At 35.1% G+C, this 8,328-nt stretch overlaps 1 non-coding gene across 1 annotated transcript; it reads left to right on the top strand.

The window, feature by feature from the left end:
* The first annotated feature begins 5,199 nt into the window (after positions 1-5,199).
* Positions 5,200-5,270, top strand: TRNAG-GCC. The gene has a single exon. It is a non-coding gene; the product is annotated as a tRNA-Gly (tRNA).
* The last annotated feature ends 3,058 nt before the right edge of the window (positions 5,271-8,328 follow it).

Here is an 8,328-nt window from a genome sequence, read left to right on the forward strand (position 1 = left end):
TATTACGGTTCTTTTTTCACGAGTATTGTAATTGGAATAGTCTTAGTACTTCAAAAAAATTGATTTCTTTTTTTTCAAAAAGAAATCAAAGATTAGTCTTGTTCCTATACAATTCTTATGTATGTGAATACGAATCCATTTTCCTTTTTCTACGTAACCAATCTTCTTATATACGATTAACTGCATGACCAAAATACGAGTACGTTATGGATATGCCTGAAGGTACATGCAAGAAGAACTGCATGACCAAAATACGAGTACGTTATGGATATGCCTGAAGGTACATGCACCAGTGGTCTAATGGTAGAATAGTACCCTGCCACGATGTAGACCGGAATTCAATTCTCGGCTCTTGCATCTTGAAGATTAGCTATGATTATTATATTAGTGCATAATGTTCAAACTTGTGTTTGTCACAATATCGTTTATATTTATAGAATTTACGAGTAGCACTATCGAGCTTTTTCTTTTTTTAAATCGTGAGGTGAAACTAAAAGTTAAGGGCTTCAGAAGAACTGCATGACCAAAATACGAGTACGTTATGGATATGCCTGAAGGTACATGCACCAGTGGTCTAGTGGTAGAATAGTACCCTGCCACGATGTGCTGATATTAGTGCATAATGTTCAAACTTGAGTTTGTCACAAAATCGTTTATATTTATAGAATTTACGAGTAGCACTATCGAGCTTTTTCTTTTTTTAAATCGTGAGGTGAAACTAAAAGTTAAGGGCTTCAGAAGAACTGCATGACCAAAATACGGGTACGTTATGGATATGCCTGAAGGTACATGCACCAGTGGTCTAGTGGTAGAATAGTACCCTGCCACGATGTGCTGATATTAGTGCATAATGTTCAAACTTGAGTTTGTCACAAAATCGTTTATATTTATAGAATTTACGAGTAGCACTATCGAGCTTTTTCTTTTTTTAAATCGTGAGGTGAAACTAAAAGTTAAGGGCTTCAGAAGAACTGCATGACCAAAATACGAGTACGTTATGGATATGCCTGAAGGTACATGCACCAGTGGTCTAGTGGTAGAATAGTACCCTGCCACGATGTAGACCGGAATTCAATTCTCGGCTCTTGCATCTTGAAGATTAGCTATGATTATTATATTAGTGCATAATGTTCAAACTTGTGTTTGTCACAATATCGTTTATATTTATATAATTTACGAGTAGCACTATGGAGCTTTTTCTTTTTTTAAATCGTTAGTTGAACCTAAAAGTTAAAGGGCTTCAGAAGAACTGCATGACCAAAATACGAGTAAGTTATGGATATGTTTGCACTAGTGGTCTAGTGGTAGAATAGAACCTTGTCACGGTACAGACCCGAGAGTTCGATTCTCGGCCGGTGCATCTTGAAAATTTGTAATGATGATATTAGTGTTTGCACATAATGTTCAAACTTGGGTTTGTCACAATATTGTTTATATTTATAGAATTTACGAGTAGCACTATCGAGCTTTTTCTTTTTTTAAATCGTGAGGTGAAATTAAAAGTTTGCTTCAGAAGAACTGCATGACCTAAATATGAGTACGCTATGGATATGCCTGAAGGTACATGCACCAGTGGTCTAGTGGTAGAATAGTACTTTGCCACGATGTAGACCTGAATTCAATTCTTGGCTCTTGCATCTTGAAGATTAGCTATGATTATTATATTAGTGCATAATGTTCAAACTTGGGTTTGTTATAGTATATCATTTAACGAGTAGCACTATCGAGCTTTTTATTTTTTGTTCGAGAGGTGAAACAAAAAGTTAAGGGCTTCATAAAAACAAAACTGCATGACCAAAATATGTGTACTTTATGGAGTACCCGTCCACGATACGGACCGGAGTTGTATTCTCGACTGGTGCATCTTGAAGATTAGCTATGATGATATTAATTAATAATGTTTAAACTTGTGTTTGTCACAATATCGTTTTTATTTATAGATTTCACGAGTAGCACTATCGAGTTTTTTTTTTTTTTTTGAAATCGTGAGGTGAAACTAAAAGTTGAGGGCTTCAGAATAACTGCATGACCAAAATACGAGTATGTTATGGATATGCCTAAAGGTACATGCATCAGTGGTCTAGTGGTAGAATAGTACTCTGTCACGGTATAGACTAGAGTTTGATTCTCGGCTGGTGCATCTTGAAGATTGGCAATGATGATATTAGTGCATAATGTTCAAACTTGGGTTTGTCACAATATTGTTTATATTTATAGAATTTACGAGTAGCACTATCGAGCTTTTTCTTTTTTTAAATCGTGAGGTGAAATTAAAAGTTTGCTTCAGAAGAACTGCATGACCTAAATATGAGTACGCTATGGATATGCCTGAAGGTATATGCACCAGTGGTCTAGTGGTAGAATAGTACTTTGCCACGATGTAGACTCAAATTCAATTCTTGGCTCTTGCATCTTGAAGATTAGTTATGATTATTATATTAGTGCATAATGTTCAAACTTGGGTTTGTTATAGTATATCATTTCACGAGTAGCACTATCGAGCTTTTTCTTTTTTAATCGAGAGGTGAAACAAAAAGTTAAGGGCTTCAGAAGAACTGCATGACCAAAATATGTGTACTTTATGGAGTACCCGTCCACGATACGGACCCGAGTTGTATTCTCGACTGGTGCATCTTGAAGATTAACTATGATGATATTAATTAATAATGTTTAAACTTGTGTTTGTCACAATATCGTTTTTATTTATAGATTTCACGAGTAACACTATCGAGCTTTTTTTTTTTTTTGAAATCGTGAGGTGAAACTAAAAGTTGAGGGCTTTAGAATAACTGCATGACCAAAATATGAGTATGTTATGGATATGCCTAAAGGTACATGCATCAGTGGTCTAGTGGTAGAATAGTACTTTGCCATGGTATAGACCAGAGTTTGATTCTCGGCTGGTGCACCTTGAAGATTGGCAATGCTGATATTAGTGCATAATGTTCAAACTTGGGTTTGTCACAAAATCGTTTATATGTATAGAATTTACGAGTAGCACTATCGAGCTTTTTCTTTTTTTAAATCGTGAGGTGAAACTAAAATGTAAGGGCTTCAGAAGAACTGCATGACCAAAATACGAGTACGTTATGGATATGCCTGAAGGTACATGCACAAGTGGTCTAGTGGTAGAATAGTACTCAGCCACGATGTAGACCGGAATTCAATTCTCGGCTCTTGCATCTTGAAGATTAGCTATGATTATTATATTAAAAGTTTGCTTCAGAAGAACTGCAAGACCTAAATATGAGTACGTTATGGATATGCCTGAAGGTACATGCACCAGTGGTCTAGTGGTAGAATAGTAATTTGCCACGATGTAGACCTAAATTCAATTCTTGGCTCTTGCATCTTGAAGATTAGCTATGATCATTATATTAGTGCATAATGTTCAAACTTGGGTTTGTTATAGTATATCATTTAACGAGTAGCACTATCGAGTTTTTTATTTTTTAATCGAGAGGTGAAACAAAAAGTTAAGGGCTTCAGAAAAACTGCTAAGGGCTTCAGAAAAACTGCATGACCAAAATATGTGTACTTTATGGAGTACCCTGCCACGATACGGACCGAAGTTGTATTCTCGACTGGTGCATCTTGAAGATTAACTATGATGATATTAATTAATAATGTTTAAACTTGTGTTTGTCACAATATCGTTTATATTTATAGATTTCACGAGTAGCACTATCGAGCTTTTTTTTTTTTTGAAATCGTGAGGTGAAACTAAAAGTTGAGGGCTTTAGAAGAACTGCATGACCAAAATACGAGTATGTTATGGATATGCCTAAAGGAACATGCATCAGTTGTCTAGTGGTAGAATAGTACTCTGCCACGGTATAGACTAGAGTTTGATTCTCGGCTGGTGCATTTTGAAGATTGGCAATGCTGATATTAGTGCATAATGTTCAAACTTGGGTTTGTCCCAAAATCGTTTATATTTATAGAATTTACGAGTAGCACTATCGAGCTTTTTCTTTTTTTAAATCGTGAGGTGAAACTAAACGTTAAGGGCTTCAGAAGAACTGCATGACATAATACGAGTGGTCTAGTAGTTATGGATATGCCTGAAGGTACATGCACTAGTGGTCTAGTAGTAGAATAGTACCCTGCCACGATGTAGACCCGGATTCGATTCTCGGCTCTTGCATCTTGAATTTTAGCTACGATTATTATATTAGTGCATAATGTTCACACTTGGGTTTGTTACAATATATCATTTAACTTTATAGATTTCACGAGTGTCGAGCTTTTTGTTTTTAAATCGAATGGTGAAACAAAAAGTTAAAGGGCTTCAGATGAGGTGAAACTAAGAGTTAAGGGCTTCAGAATAACTGCATGACCAAAATACGAGTAAGTTATGAATATGCCTCAAGGTACATGCACCAGTGACCTAGTGGTAGAATAGTACTCTGCCATGGTACAGACCCGAGTTTGATTCTCGGCTGATGCATCTTGAAGATTGGCAATGATGATATTAGTGCATGATGTTCAAACTTGGGTTTGTCACAATATCGTTTATATTTATAGAATTTACGAGTAGCACTATCGAGCTTTTTCTTTTTTTAAATCGTGAGGTGAAACTAAAAGTTAAGGGCTTCAGAAGAACTACATGACAAAAATACGAGTACGTTATGGATATGCCTGAAGGTACATGCACCAGTGGTCGAGTGGTAGAATAGTACCCTGCCACGATGTAGACCCGAATTCAATTCTCGGCTCTTGCATCTTGAAGATTAGCTATGATTATTATATATTAGTGCATAATGTTCAAAATTGGGTTTGGTACAATATTTCTTTTAACTTTATAGATTTCACGAGTAGCACTATCGAGCTTTTTGTTTTTATATCGACACTTGAAACAAAAAGCTTTTTGTTTTTATATCGAGATGTGAAACAAAAAGTTAAGGGCTTCAGAAGAACAGCATGACCAAAATATGTGTACTGTATGGAGTACCTTGCCACGATACGGACCCGAGTTCGATTCTCGACTGGTGCATCTTGAAGATTAGCTATAATGATATTAATGCATAATGTTCAAACTTGGGTTTGTCACAATATCGTTTATATTTATAGATTTTACGAGTAGCACTATCGAGCTTTTTTTTTTAAAAAATCGTGAGGTGAAACTAAAAGTTAAGGTCTTCAGAAGAACTACATGACCAAAATACGAGTACGTTATGGATATGCCTAAAGGTACTTGCACCAGTGGTCTAGTGGTAGAATAGTACCCTGCCACGGTATAGACCCGAGTTTGATTCTCGGCTGGTGCATCTTGAAGATTGGCAATGACGATATTAGTGCAAAATGTTGAAACTTGTGTTTGTTACAACATTGTTTATATTTATAAATTTCACGAGTAGGACTATCAAGCTTTTTGTTTTTAAATCGAGAAGTGAAACTAAAAGTGAAGGGCTTCGGAAGAACTGCATGACTAAAATACGAGTACGTTATGGATCTTCTTTAAGGTAGATGCACTAGTGGTCTATTGGTAGAATAGTATCCTGCCACGGTACAGACCTGAGTTCGATTCTTGGTTGGAGCATCTTGAAGATTAGCAATGTTGATAATGAGGTACATCCCTGAGTTCGATTTGAGTTTTTCTCAACACTAATACCTTGTTTCTCAACACTAATACCTCAGGTATTAGGGTATTAGTGTTGAGAAATAGAGCCAAATTTTAAAACCATCCTTATTAAGTTAACAAATTTACATTTGGAGTTAATTTCTCATTTCTTATCCCTTTAGGTTGGTTGATGTATTTATTTTAACCTTCAAATTCAATTTTATTCGAAATGAAATTAAAATTTGATTCATCGGCAACTGCATACATGACATGATTACTATGCATGAAAGAATTCATTTATAACATTTCATAAACGGTGCTATAGGCTTAAATGTTCATAATAAATTTATTAAAACAATATTGTTATGGATGGAAAATAGATAAGATGAGTTTAAATAGTGCCCTTGTCTAACCTAAGGATCATTAAAAATAACATGAATGCAACTACCTTAACTTTGGTTCCTTGGCCTTCAAAGCGACGTTGTCATCTGTAAATGGGTGTCTTACCTTTACATGAAAATAAGAGTAGCACATAGTTTGAGTACTTTAATAAATACTCAATAAGTAACCTCATTGTTAGGGTCGAAAAATGAATCATGTGTAATATAGTTGGACCTATCCTTTCATAAATGCATTGTGACATGGGTTAGGGCTTTGCTTTTCAGTCCGAGTAGGGTTGAATATGTTGTACTATCCTACACACGACCCATGAATGTGCACATTGGCCACTAGGTAGGCTCGTATAAGAGTACTCTGTGGGCTGGCTCGTCGAGCTTGTGCACACTCACACTACCAAATACCATGAAGGGAAAAGACCCACATAATATCATAAGGAACATAAAATTGTAAGGTATGTGTCTATACTAATCATAACGGGAAAGTATCTTGATGCACCTCCCATTCATAATACATGATTTTCTAATGTCTCATAGTCATAGAGGGTACGTATTAACATAGTTTACATGACATGATACATGAAGGTTCATGCATCAAATAATATCGAAAACATAACATTGTTCTATGACATAACATAATCCTAGAATAGTGTATATGATATCATAGCATCACTTGTATGCAACATAACAACAAAATTCTCCATTTATTATTCTCTAAAAAAAATAGTCATTTTAAATAAATTTGTTAATATATACGTTTTCTTTTTAGATATAAACTATCCATTGGTTTTGATCAACTCATGTTATTAAAAATTGAAGTAGAACCACTTTGCCCTAAATTGAACTCATTTCATCTACTCTATTAAGAAAAATATAAACTCATTCCATCAATTTAGGGCTATTCCATCCAATACCAAGATAAGAAACTTAATCTGTGCCTAAATTATAAACCAAAAATTTGATAACATAATTTTAAAATCTAAGAAAAACAACACAAAAATAGTAATTAGTTTTATCCAAGTCATAAATTAATAGTTGAATCAACAATATTGTTCCGAAATGAGACAAAAATAAAGCAACCCTAATGACATAAATAAATGAGTTCAATTAGCAAAAAAAAAAAAACTAATCCAAATGTAAAAGACATTTGTTATTACATAAATCAAACAAATGAAAGCAACACATTCAACCCACCCAAGCTTGGAAGACATAAAACCTATTGGAGTTTGGAAGGGAAAATATATAGATTTCTTCATCTTTAGAAACATATAAAACTTGGAAATGGAACTTAAAAAATCTCTCTTTGAGGCAGGCGGGAACGAGACGGGTCAAGGGAGTTAGGAGGGGACAAGAATGGAGAATATAATCTCTGTCTCTAGTCCTAATTATGTAATAGGAAAAATTTTCTCCTCACTCCTTCCCTCATTCCCTTTTTAAAGATTACTATGGAGAAATACATTTTGAACACTCAACTGATGTGTGAACCATTTTCGAGAAGTAGCAATAGTGAGTAAGCAACGAGGTGTAGTAAACTTTGTTGTATTAGAAAATGTCTCTTTGTAATCAATATCTTCAACCTGAGTATACCTCTTTACTGCCGGATAAACTTTATAACGTTCAACAGAACCATCAGAGTTGTATTTAATCTTGTACACCCAACGATAGCCAATAGCTTTATGGCAAGGTGGTAGAGGAACGAGAGACCAAGTATGATTACGTTCCAAAGTTGCAATTTCAGCATTCATAGCCTGTTGCCATAATGGGTCGCCAACTACCTCATCATAAGTTTTAACTTATGTCGGGCTGTAATAAGAGATAGAAAAGCAGGTTGAGTAGGAAAAACACAAGAGAAAGAAAGGTAATGATGAAGGGGATGCCTGGTGCTCGTGTTGGGACTTGAGCTAGAGGTTAAATAATTGGCTGCATAAGACATCTCATGATTATTATGCCAAGCTGGAGGTTGTTTGGTACAAGTAGAATGTCGGAGTGAAATAGAAAGTGGGTGAATCTGGAGAAGGAATAGAAGGTGGAGGAGATGACGAAATAGAATGTGGGATACGATTAGAATAGATGTTTGAGTAGGATGAATCATGAAGTGGTAAAACGAGAGTCGAAGGAACTAATGTCAAAGTTTGTGAAGCTGATGAAAAAGGAAAAACATCTTCACATAATTTAACATCACAGTGGATAAATAATTTGTGATCTTGCATGTCATACAACTTGTAGCCTTTGTAACCACAAGTATATCCTACGAAAACACAAGGAATTGCCCGAGGTTCAAATTTTTGCTTTGGATGTACTACAATTGCATAACATTTACATTAAAAAACTTTAAGAAGATGAAATGTAGGTGGTTGTTTGTAGAGTGCT

The sequence above is a fragment of the Cucurbita moschata genome, unplaced genomic scaffold (genome assembly GCF_002738365.1).
Source record: "Cucurbita moschata cultivar Rifu unplaced genomic scaffold, Cmos_1.0 Cmo_Scf00080, whole genome shotgun sequence".
Classification (NCBI taxonomy): domain Eukaryota; kingdom Viridiplantae; phylum Streptophyta; class Magnoliopsida; order Cucurbitales; family Cucurbitaceae; genus Cucurbita; species Cucurbita moschata.